Below are 13,473 nucleotides of genomic sequence, written 5' to 3'. Positions count from 1 at the left end.
CATCAAGTTTATTTAAGTTACACAATCTCTCCCTCCGATTTTCCATATCACCCAGTTTGTTCTCTACACTCGGTACCATGACTTCCGTCACCTGCCACTCCTTGCCGTCGATAACTGTATTTTTGATTTTAGAACCTTCACTCCGTACTGCTGAAGTTTTTATTAAGCCCTTCCTCTTTGTTTCCTGTGCAGACCGTACGATGTGTTTTCCTTGCTGTCGGCACCTTTCTACTATATCCGTGGTTCAACGTAACATTTTCTTTCTGCACGGTCCGCTCACTCTGTTCTGTACGGTGGGATCTTTCCTTTTTCTGGGTTCGTACTGTATGTTCTTCCCTTCAACTTCAGCCGTAACAACCTTTCCTTTTTCCGCTTCTCTATATTCCTTTGGACATTCATTTTCCTCTTCTTTCTCACTTTTGTCAACCCTTAACATATTACAGCTCAGAAAGAGCTCGTAATCCTCCGTCTGCCAGAGGAAAAGGCCATTCACCAAATCCAAATCATCTATTGATCCACCTTCCAACTGTAGGACTCCTTCCTCATTGGGTTCCAATCACTGCTTTCCGTCATCCTCTTCTTCGAAATCAGATGATACGACTTCTTCGCCCACCATTTGTGTGTAAATCAATAGTGAATCGTCGTCACTTGTTTTCCATTGAAAGTGTATTCTTCTTCCAATTATGCTTGACCTTCGCTTGCACGAGCCATCCATGGCCCAGAATGGCGTCGTATCCTCTCCTTTTCAGCAAAATTATAACGAAGTTGAGTAGGAATGGTTGTGTTCTAATCGTTACTAGTTATGCCATCAAAACTCCCAATGGTTTGATCCCGTGCTAGTCTGCCGTGAGCAATTGGAAGGTAGGTGGCCACAATGTCGGCTGTCCCAACTTCTTCCAGGTATCTTCTAGTAGGACGTTTACCCCTGAACCTCCGTCCACAATTGTGCATGTCAGAACAGTTTCCAGAATTCCCATCTCGACAATCGCCGGATGCCGTCCGGATGTGAGGGCTAGCAGCATTGGGTCCTCTGCACGTGCTCCCGTTTCCTTCTCCCTTCCTTGTTCTCTTGATAATTTAGTAGTGGGAGCAATGTTTGTAAGTGCCAATCGGAGTTGAGGCATTATGAGTAGTAGATCATTTATCTTGACTAGCACTTCGGTTTGTAATATTTTTCGTACGATGTTATGTTCTGCGTAGTTTCTTGCTGAGGTACTAGTAGTGTCCTTTAAGTGTGCTTTGTCCGCCTATGTTGCCTTCTCAATTTCCACCCGTGCTTCCTCTAATCTCTTCTTTTCCGTCATTGGGTCGAGGTATAGTTTTGCCTGTTTCTGTGTGATTGCCAAAACCTCTTCGTCCGTCCCAATGATGATCAGATTCACTCTTGATTTTGGGCACTTAGCATCTTCATGATCTCCAAGACCACACCATCTGCATAACAACTTCGGTGTGTTTACCATTGTACAGTCTCGGGCAAAATGGCCCAACAAATTGCATGCTTGACATTGAACCATCGATCATCCGTTCGCATCATACTAAATTCGACTGCGGCTCCCATTACTATTATTGGCATTGTTGTTGTTGTTTTGCCCTTGTCTATTTTTTTTGTACCCTCCCGAGGTGGCACCCTCCGTATTGGTGTTTCCTCCTGATGCGGAAGCCTCCTGTGTCAGGAACACTTGTTGAGGTCCTCTTGTTTTCATATTAAAGGGGCATTCTTTTGTGGAATGTCCCATGATCTCGCAAATCTCGCAGAACTGATGTTTCGAACAGGATCCCTTTGTATGGCCTTCTATCTTGCAATCTATGCACCATAGCTCATTTCCCTTGGTCTCCTTCTGCATGTTCTTAAATTCTTTCATTATTCGAATCATATCCTTTTGGAGGGCTTGGACTGTTAGCCGACTGGATGGTTTCGGCGGTATTTTCTATTCTGTACCGACGGTCCGGTGGTAAATAATTTGTAGCGGATAGAATAATTGTGGCCGACGGACCCCTTCGAGAAGGTTCGGTGGTAGTATTTATATCCCGTCTGGGATCATTGTGAATCATCATTCATCTACTATTGCGAATATAATTCTGCTATTTTGCTATTATTGTCTGTATGCGTTCATTTTCTTTGCCTGTACGGTAAACATTTGGCGTCGTTGCCGGGGAACGAACCCGGGTCACCCGCGTGACAGGTGGGAATACTCACCACTATACTACAACGACAACTACTGTCTGCAGGTAGTGAAAGTCCCGCGGGCAGAAGACCCCGTGGGAGTTAGCGGAAGGTCCCGCGGACAGACTAAAAGCCCCGCGGGCAGCTGTCCGCGGGCTTAAGTCGCTCAATCTTCCGGCATTTGGTCAGCGCCGTGCCTCGGTTCTTATGACTCCTCCAGCGGAGGCAGATGTCCCACGGACAGTGACGGAGGTGGTTCCACACACACTGACAGATGATGTCCCACGAAAAATGACAGAGGTGGTTCCACAGAGAATGATGGATGTCGTCCCACGAATACTCGCCGAGTCATTGCCGACGGCTGTAGCAGAGGTGATTCCAGTTGTACCAGCAGATGTCACCATCGCAATCACACCAGGAGCACAGTTGCCACTGCCACAGTCTGAGCCACAGGTTCGGTTGGAGGTCATTAATTGTGATGCAGTGGTCACCGTTTCATCATCCTTTTTAGTAGAGGCCGAGTCAGCCCAGCCAGTATCGGCGACGAACATGGAGCTTGCGCAGTTTGACCAACCGGATGTGATGGATAGAGCTAGTGAGTTTTTGAGGCAACAGTTTTGACTCACTCCTGCCAAGCGAGGTCCGCCCATTCAATCCCCTAGGCGTTTAGGAACATGGCCAGCGGTACCAGAGCCTCAGCTTCAGGAGGAGAGAATGCCACATGTCGTGGTTGTGCCAACAGCAGAGAAGGCGGCACCGGAGGTGGGCATGGCTCCCGCTGATGAGGAGGAAAACAGTGATGCGGAATGGTCATTGGAGGCCTTCGCCAAGGAGGACTATGGGTCGGATGAGGACAGGTGCCGGAATTACCTCAGAACTATGAAGTCTGCATTGAAGAAGGGATACGATGTGGCAATTCAGGCCCTGACTCGGTGGAGGGAGTGGCACTTGATCAGAGCATATATCCGTGGGATTTGTCCTCGGCGATTTCAAACTTGCTTTATAGACAGGGGTTGGCTGGCAACGGAGACAACCGAGATGTTGGCAGATTGGGCCACTGAGTCAGAGTTGGGACCCAGTGACACCCCTATGATGAAGCTGGCACATGAGATTGTGGGACTGTACAAAGATGTTTACTATGGTCGTCAACATGCAGAGGCGAACAGGGTTGCAGCAGAGAGATCATTGGCAGCTGAGACTGAGGCTAGACAGAAGCTAGCCGCCGACTTGGCCGACCAGCAGGCAGCATGGGCCACAGAGCGGGCAGCACTACTGGCAGATTTGGCAGCAGTGGTGCAGGAGAGGGACGTGGCTAAGCAAGGTACAGAGGCAGCGGTTCGAGATAAGGATGCGGCTAAGCACGAGATGCAGTTAGCCAGGACGCAGGCCATGGACGCAACACTTCTTCTAAAGGAGGCCGTCAAAGTTAATTTTCAAATTCAAACAGATCTCCGCATCAGGACCGAGCAGGTGTATGAGTTACGTCGCCAGCAAGACTTCTGGGATGCCCCCTTCTCTCTAGTTTCTTCTGTGGTCTGTAAGTTGTCTCCTAATTTTGTTAGTCGTCAGGAGATGACTGTTTTTTTTTTGGGGGGGATGGTGTTAGCCGACTAGATGGTTCCGGCGGTATTTTCTATTCTGTAGCCGACGATCCGGCGGTAAATAATTTGTAGCGGATAGAATAATTGTGGCCGACGGACCCTTTCGAGAAGGTTCGGTGATAGTATTTATATCCCGTCTGGGATCATTGTAAATCATCATTCATCTACTATTGCGAATATAATTCTGCTATTCTGCTATTATTGTCTATATGCGTTCATTTTTTTTACCTGTACGGTAAACATGGACCTTCTTGCTGCCCTTTTCTTCATCATTGCTCTCTTCTTTCGAAGACACATCATCATCTAAATCGGATGAGCTACTCTTCTTCTTTTTTGTCTTTTGCTCACTTTCTAAGTTCATTGCTCGATTGTATGCTTTAGTGTATGACGATGGCAACACAATCTTCATCTTCTTCTGCAACTTCGGGTGTAGGCCTTCAATGAACCATCTTTTTTGCAGCCCATCAACCGGCTTATTTTCCATTTTATTGATTAAGTCTTTTAATTTCCTCGCATAAACTCAGATTATTTCATTCTTCCCCTGTTTTGTGTTGTATATCTAGGCTATAATCTCATTGTCGTCACAGAGTAGTTGAAATTCGGTGGTAAACTCCTTCTTAAAGTTGTCCCAAGTGGTTAATTTCTGGGGATCCATATCGGCGAACCAATCAATTGCTACCCCCTTAGTGTTGCCGAAAATTGTCGGACCTATTCATTTGTATTTGTTATGCCATTCGCCCTCCAAATTGTTTCGTATGTTTTACAATGTCGGATTGGATCGGTTGTTCCATCACCATTAAACTTTGGCAATTTCTCCTTTGGTCCTGCCATTATTATTCGAGGATGACAGGTTTTGCACTCCCACGCTGTTCTGCATACCCATGTTATTTGGTGAAGAAGCGTTTTCGTCAACTGAAGTTGTCCGTTCTGGAAGTGTATCTCGAACGAAGAGTTCACTCCACGCTCGTGCTCTCTCAACACTCCAAGCCGTGCAAGTTAATCCCCTTCCGTCTAGATTCTCTTCCCTCAACGTATGCAGATTCAGAAACTCCTCCCTTGCTTCTTCCACCAAATCCAGCCGCTGTCGAGTCTCTTCCAACAATTCTTCAGTGCTACGTTGTCAGTCGGCGATTTGTTGAAACCTTCGTCTGCATTCGGCCTGCTATGCCAAAATTAAATTCCCTTGTGTTGTGCATATTTCATCCTTTCCCTTCAGCTTATTCTTATTTTTATTCAATTGATTCGGCATTAGTCTTCATTCCTCTGCCTTCGTACCAAGTCCATCAAGCAACGGCACCAAATGTTTACCACATAGGCTAAATAGATTAATGCACACAAGCAATGAACAAGAACAACAAAACTCCTTGTACTATTCGCATATGCCAAAGACATTACATTATACTCTTGATGATGATTACAATGATCTCGGATGGTGTACATATACTTTTCGAAGAACCTTCCCGAAGGGGTCTGTCGACTACATAACAAGAACCTTCTCGAAAAGACCCGTCGGCTACATAACAATAACCTTCCCAAAGGGACCTGTCAGCTACATAACAATAACCTTCCCGAAGTGACCCGTCGGCTACACAATATCTACCGACGACAAACTCTACATCCTACTAGAAAGAAGACATTACAAACATTATGTTATTTTTAGCATTTTGATTCCCATTTTTTCATTGTTATAAGCTATTCTAATTTCAATTTTATAGACATTGTAGGATCTAACTGACAAATCATTCAAGCTTCCAATTATTTGATTCACCTCTAGTTCTCTAACATTTTTTAAAGTAGATTTTTTTTTTCTTTCTTTTAAATCTTTATTTTTGATGTATCTAGCTTTTCACAAATGATACCAATTAGTTTTAAATATTTTGAAAAGATTTTGCAAATATAAGCAAGAGTAGAAAATATTAAATTAACTCTAACACAGATTTTCAATTTTCTTGTAAGGTTGTCTATATCTAACAATCCATTCAACTCGTTGTTCATGATGTAGTGTGATAATAAAATCATGTCGTTATTGTTGTAGCCATCAAGGTACAAACCCCTATTGCATGGTTGTGATTGTGAGTATTGTGCTCTCATTGATCCATTGTGCTCAATGATTTGAATTTGACTATGGATATTTGCTCCAGTTCTTTTCATTGTACCACAAAAATTTAACAGACAATTTGCATGCAACTGATTTCTATCTATCCAACAGATTATACTGCAAATCTATAATTTCATACTTAATAGAGATCTGACACATGAATATTACCATCAAAATAGATAAACTATTACAGCCATATTTTTCAACATATATGAAATGCCTCTATTCACAAATTTGACAGTTTTAAACTCAACTTTGAATCCACCTCAAAGTCAAATTGTGTTTCCATCCAACTGACTAAATTGCCAAGGATTTTCATCTCAACAATTATAAACTAAAAGTCTGAAGCTCCCGAATTCTCCAAGAGAAGACAATAACCAAGTATATGAGAATGAACCTACCAATGTTCTTTTATAGAAGATTCCTATGACTCTTCATTTTCCTCTTGCCTAAATCTTCATATTCTTTTTCTTTGTCTCTTTATTTTCCCACTTTATGTAATATCCCACACTCAATGGCACACTATGGAGACAAACTGAACCAGGTATGTATGTCTTCCAACTCCAGGTGTTATGTTGACAAGATTGTATGACACCAAGCTCTAGATGAGCGTACGGTAATTCTGATCTGCCCATACAATGTGCAATGTGGGAGGCATATGCTTATGAAGAGGGCAGCCATATGGTGGAGGCGAATAGTAATGTCACACAATGGGATAAGGTAGGGTGGTACAATGTGAATAGTTCATATAGTAAGGTGAATTGCAAGACGGTGGCAGTGTATGGTGTTGAGACTGTACAACGTTCAAGCTAACCGTACAGTAGGGGATTTAATCTATTATCTATATGATGGATGGGCTAGCCTTTGGATGGTCCTGGAGCCTTCATTGCCAATACCATGTTAGTGATTTATACCTTCAATCGTATAAACGTAAAGTGTAAAATCAAATGAGATATAATAAAGTTTAAACTCTTTGTTATATATCTATATAATGCTTAAGATTTTGATATTTATGAGAATTAATCTCTCTCTCTCTCTCTCTCTCTCTCTCTCTCTATATATATATATATATATATATATATATATATATATATATATCAATCCTAGCTAGTGTCCTTCTCAACTTTTAAAATATCATTAATATTAAATGCTTATGTATCAATCAGCGAACATTGCTGGTCTCTTGTCTCACTGTATATTGGAGAGTCAACGTCCATCGTGTGCTGACCGACCTTATTACCTTCACCGTGATTAAATCATAAGTTAGTAGATGCATCTTGGTCTTTGACAGTCGACTCGGTGAAAGACAGAGACACGTCAAGAACAAACATGCCTTATCATTCGAACTCTTATTTAATTTCAATCGATGGGGATGTCTAATCCATCGAACAAAACAATAAAAATCAGTCTCCCTGCGATAATAACAAAGTACAGTGTATCCATTAAATACATTGCAAACAGAGTGTATATATGTGCAGATCAACGAAAGTATATAGCCAGTTATTATAAGCAGCAATACATACATACATATATATATATATATAATTGAAGAATTAAATATCACATATATTTAATCTGATCATCACGATGCACAACCTTAACATGGTATCAGAGCCGGTCTTAAGAAAATATCAAATCAGATTCTTTGAAAAATATTTTAATTATTATTGGAAAATAATTGAAAATCACCACAATATTGTAAAATGCTAAACAGCGTGAGACTTGAAGGTGCTTGAAGCCAGGAAATTATAAATGATGCTAATTCTAAGAAAGCATGATCTAATAACTATAGTGAGTTCTTCTAAACCTGAGAAAGACAACGAAAAGAATCAGTAAAAAAAGGACAGCACGAGAGCAATGGAGTTATTGGTGGATGGAGTGAAAAATCATTAACTACCTATTATCACAAAATTAGACTCTACATGTGATATTTTAAAAGCAATAGAAGAAATGTATGAAATTAACAACACTAGTAGGCTTCTTACTCTAAAGAATCAACTTGCTAATATAAAGATGAATAAAGGAGAGATCATCACCTCATACTTCATGAGAATAACGGAATTAAGAATCCAACTCTTAACAATTGGTCATATCTATGATAGTAAGGAGTTAACTATGGTAACATTAAATGGACTCCATAATTCAGGGGAAAACATTAGACAAGGAGTATGTGCTCGTTCCAAACTGCCTAAATTTGATCGACTAAAGGCTGACTATATTCAAGAAGAGTGTAATCTAATATCCACCGGAATCAGTATGGGATCCAAAAATGAAGAAATTCAGATTCTCATCACTAAATCAAAGAAGAAAAAGGGCAAGTATTCAGATAGTAAATAGTTGGACAAGAGACAAAGAAACTACTCCAAAGTACAATGTTATAGATGTGACAACAATGGGCACACTGCAACAAACTGTCCTGACAGACTTAAATATCAAGCTTCTTTTGCTGAAGTTAGTAATCCAAACTTGGATTCAAAGAAATCCATATTCTAAAGAGATTCAAAATATCGATAAATTAGTGTAATATTAGATTAAGAGGGAATTCACAATTATTTACCATCCACACAAAGCCTCTTGCAAATGAAGGTGGAATATTGTCAAGGTAAAACTCCATATGATGTAATTATTAAAAAGAGTCACGAAATATTTGATTATTGTATTAATGAATTACTTATTAATAAAAACCTTATTTTATATGGGCTCTATGTACATCATGAGGAAGTGACGACTTCCAATTGATTATCACTTGTATTTGCAAAAGTTATTGAAAGGTGACGATTTAACAATAACTTAATTTCTGTTATGATTGACATCTTACGATGTCTAAGCAGATCATGATAAATTATATCTTGCATGGTGGATCAAGTTTCTTAAATAGACCATGGCCTTCTATTGTGATGGAGATTTTATAACGTCTAAGCAAATCACGATTGATGATAGCTTGTATCGTGGATTAAGTTCCTCAAATAGACCGAGGCCTGCTATTGTAATGGACATCTATGTCTAAGCAGATCACAATAGATGATAACTTGCATGGTGGATAAAGTTCCTTAAATAGACCATGGCCATTCTTCACATTGCTCAAAGAGTACTTGGTGAATGTCATGTGACTTGAACTCTTGATATCACGAGATGATATCTAAATAAGGAATACCTTCTGATAAGAGATATTCTTAAAATTGCAATTTGTTATATTATGTTGAGGTAATATTTATTTTTATGTTTATCCTCCCTAAGAGGGAGTGTTAGTGATTTATAGCTTCGATCAAATAAAAGTAAAGTGTAAAATCAAATTAGATATGATAAATTTTAAACTCTTTTTTATATATCTATATATTGTTTAAGATTTTGATATTTATGAGAATTAAATTATAATTTTATATATATATATATATATAATCCTCTTATCGAACCTAGCTAGAGACATTCTCAACTTTTAAAATATCATATATATTAAATGCCTACGTATCAATCAACAATCATTGGTTGGTCTCTTGTCTCACCATATATTAGAGAGTCAACATCCACCATGTGTTGACCAACCTTATTACCTTCACCATGATTAAATCATAACATAAGCTAGCCAATGCATCTTGGTCTTCGACGGTCAGCTTGGTGAAAGAAGGAGACACATCACAAATGGATGTGCCTCCCACTTTAGAGACATGTCCATTCACGACATGTCTCCTATTTAATTTCAATCGATGGTGATGTCTAATTCATCGAACAGAACAATAAAAATAAGTTTCCCTACAATAGTAACATAGTACTACGTATCCATTAAATACATTGCAAACAGAGTGTATATATGTGAAGATCAACGGAAGTCTATAAGCAGCAATACACACACACACACACATATAAATAATTGAAGCTATAAATATCACATATATTTAATCTTACATTGCCAGGTTTGGACCCTAAAGCTAAGGTCTGGATCCGGATTCATCCGAGTCCAGATTCGAGCCCGGGTTCAGGCAAGGTCCCAGTTTGGGACTATGGTTCACCTGGAATGTGGGTCACTCAGGTCCCAGGCGGACCACAGTCCCAAACAAGGACCCTGCCCAGACCTACTACAAACTCGAGAAAATCCAGAAAGACCCATGGCTTGTAGGGCCATAAAGTGGTCAAAAAAACATTTAACAATGAGTTTTTTAATAAAAATTTTCTTCAAACCCTAAAGGAAGGCATATTAGATACTTTTCATTCATCTAATCTCTCATTTTGGTGTGGCCATTTTGCAAGTTTAAAGAGAAGGTAGTAGTGATTGTTTGTGGAGTCTCAAATCCTTCAAATAATTAGTGTTGAGTGTTCCAAGTATGCATTTGATCCTTCCTTTTGCTTCTTCCATAGTTCATTTTTAGTTTTTTAAGTGTTCTAATTTTTTATCAAGTTTTGTATAAGTTCATAAATAATTTTTTTTAATTTTCTTTTATAGATTGCAAGAATCATAGAATGAGTAGGCAGAGTTCAATGGGTGGGGAGGGATCCCAAAGATTTAAAATTGATAAAAACTCTCTTTTGTGGAAGTATACAACAAGAATTGAGCAATGTGTTGGAGGGGGAGGGTATATATGGAAATGCAATTTTTGCCAAAGCCAATGTAGAAGCTCATGTTACCGGTTAAACATCATTTGATAGGCCCAACAGGTCAAGGGATTAACATGTATGAGGGGCCCCCAAAGGGAGGTAAAAAGGGGTTGTCATCTTCTCAAATAGCAAGCATATTAAAAGAACAAGAGGTTGATAGGTTAGTGTCAAAGGCAAAAAAAGATAGATCAATGCAAAAGCTGCCAACACCACCCTCTCAAACAACCACTAGACTACATCCCTTCCTCCCTACCCCATCTACAGATGAAGATGAAATAGAAACACCCCCATCCCACAAGAGAGGCCCATTAGATAAGGCATTTCAAAATGAAAAGAGAGAAATTGCTGACATAAAGGTTGGGCATTGCCTCATTACGAATGGTGTTTCATTCAATCTAGTGAGATCACCTTATTGGAAAGAGATGGTGCAAGCAATAAATGAAGCACCTCGTGGTTACTGAGCCCTTGGATATGAAAAGTTGAGAACCACTATATTGTATAATGAGAGAATGTAGAAAACCTCCTCAAACCAATAAGAGATTCTTGGATCCAAATGGGGTTGATCATTGTCTCTGATGGATGGAAAGATTGTAAAAACCGTCCATTAATAAATGTGATTGTTGTCTGCCCCAAGGGGGCAATGTTTTTGAGGGTGGTTGATTGTAAAGGGCAAGTAAAGGATGCAAATTTTATTACCAAACTTCTCATTGAATCCATAGAGTCTGTGGGATTTGACAATGTTGTCCAAGTAATAATGGACAATGTTAAAGTTTGTAAGGCTATAGGTGCTTTGGTAGAAGCACGATATGAGCATATATTTTGGACACCATGCACTGTCCACTCTTTGAATTTGGTGATGAAAGCAATTGGCACCCAAATTGAATGGGTGAAAAAAGTGTATAAAGGTGAGGAGATCCCAATGTTTGTGACAAACCACCATATGTCACAAGCAATTTTAAGAACTTTCTCCCGCTTCGAATTATTGAAGATAAAATTTAAACTTTATTTAGCTTCATTTATCATTTTGTGTCATACTTTACATAATTGAATACATATTGTTCTGTGTTGTTTACATATTTGATATTTGAAATGTGTTACTATATTAACTTACAATTTGAATTAACATGGTAATAGGTTGCTGAAACAAGTTTTACTTCACACACAATCGTCCTTAGACCACTTGTGAGGGTGAAAGAAGCATTGTGTCAAATGGTTATTAGCAACAAATGGGGTGGATGGAAGCAAGCTGATACAGAAAGGGCTAAAACTATAAAGGATATGATCTTGAGTAATGATTTTTGGAATAGGGTGGAATATGTATTAGAAATCACTAAGCCCATCATGTCTATGCTTTGATTTGCCAACACTGATGAGCCTTATTTGGGGGACATATATGATGCCATGGACTCCATGCTAGAAAAAATGAAATCAATAAGTTTAAATTTTTATACAATACTTTATTCTTGTTTATTGAGAGATTTTGATTTTTTATTTTAATTAAGTTATTAACACTACATCAAGATAACTTACATGTACATCATTTGACATCCCAAGTCATTCAAAGAAGAGAGCAGGATCCTGAGGATACCTTGTACAATAAGGTGAAGAAAATTGCTCTACATCGCTGGAACAAGATGATTACACCTTTACGCCTGGCATATGCACTTTCTCCTGAGTATTCTAGCGGTAAGATACTTTCTATTCCTGGTAGAGTGGCACCATACAGAGATCCTGAGGTTGCTACTAGGTAAGAGGGCACTTAGTAGGCTCTTTAGTGATCCTGATGTGGCATCGAATGTTAGGAGAGAGTTTGTAGATTTTGTCTCAGGCAAAAATGCAAACCCTGATGCAATCAATGACCAAAGTAGAGTGGATGCGATTAGATGGTGGTACTTACATGGGCAAAGTTACATGCACCTCCAACCTCTTGCCATTAAGATCTTGTCACAAGTATGTTTTTAAGTTTTTTTTCCTTTTCTTATGGCCACTTAGCTCGTCGAATTAGCACTCTTAAATTCCTATTGTATTGTAAAATTACAATTTTTGATTTTTTTAAATTGTGTTGGTCGTCTCTCTAGGTTGCGAGCTCTTTTGTTGTTGAGTGGAATTTGAGTACATACTCCTTTATCCACTCAGTGAAGCATAACCGGTCACATTCGAAGAAAGAAAAGGACTTGGTATTTATTCACAACGTCTAGCGCCTCCTATCACGCAAGGATCCAGGATATAAGAAGGGGCCAGAGAAGTTGTGGAATGTAACACCGGAGACTTCTGACTTGGATACGACCGTCCAAGATATATCTAGAATTGCCTTGCTAGATGTTGAAGAGGACGAGGAGGATGTGGTTGCATCTAGGGCTAGTGGAACCGGTTTGGGTTCCAATGATGAGGAAAATGATATAGATGAGGATTCAACCATTGATCCCTCATATTTTGATGACCCATTTGACCCTTGAAGGGCATTTGCGTCTTTGATACCATGAGTCTATGATCATCGATAAACTATTAAACATTTGTCATTGACTCATTTATTACCATGTTTCAAACTTTATTAAATTAAATTATTATCTATCAATCTAATGAAGTAGTCTATGTTTTGAAATTCTATTTTGGATTCAATGTATGATTTTATTTACAACATTAACATAGATTAATAAGTGAGTATTTAATGTTTATCTTTGACATTTGACATTGATCAATAATCAAGTAACAATGATATATTCATACCATGAAATGACTTAGTAAGTTAGTATTACAACTATATGAGTTTCTTTTTTTTTTTAGCATATATATATATATACTCATGAACCCAAATGGGAAAAAGAAATTGCCCGAACCCACAAACCCGAACCCACGACCCAAATCTGTCCCCAAACCCAAATCAGCAATTTTAATTTGATCATCATATCCTTAACATACCGAGACAATGACTGTGCATGCATAGACAAATAATAGATCACACAAAATAACAAAAGATGAATGCCAAATACCAATAATGCTAGAAGTAATTCTTGATTCAA

The 13,473-nt window shown here is 39.0% G+C and overlaps 1 protein-coding gene and 1 non-coding gene across 4 annotated transcripts in view; both read right to left on the bottom strand.

The window, feature by feature from the left end:
* LOC149569227 (succinate dehydrogenase [ubiquinone] flavoprotein subunit, mitochondrial-like) overlaps positions 1-13,473 on the bottom strand; it is a 254,135-nt gene that overhangs the window by 89,929 nt on the left and 150,733 nt on the right. The window lies entirely within an intron of this gene.
* Positions 2,143-2,214, bottom strand: TRNAD-GUC (transfer RNA aspartic acid (anticodon GUC)). The gene has a single exon. It is a non-coding gene; the product is annotated as a tRNA-Asp (tRNA).

This window comes from Cupressus sempervirens, chromosome 3, assembly GCF_028749045.1.
Source record: "Cupressus sempervirens isolate cs-2001-9-10 chromosome 3, ASM2874904v1, whole genome shotgun sequence".
Taxonomy (NCBI): Eukaryota; Viridiplantae; Streptophyta; class Pinopsida; order Cupressales; family Cupressaceae; genus Cupressus; species Cupressus sempervirens.
This window is presented reverse-complemented; position numbering and strand designations above follow the sequence as displayed.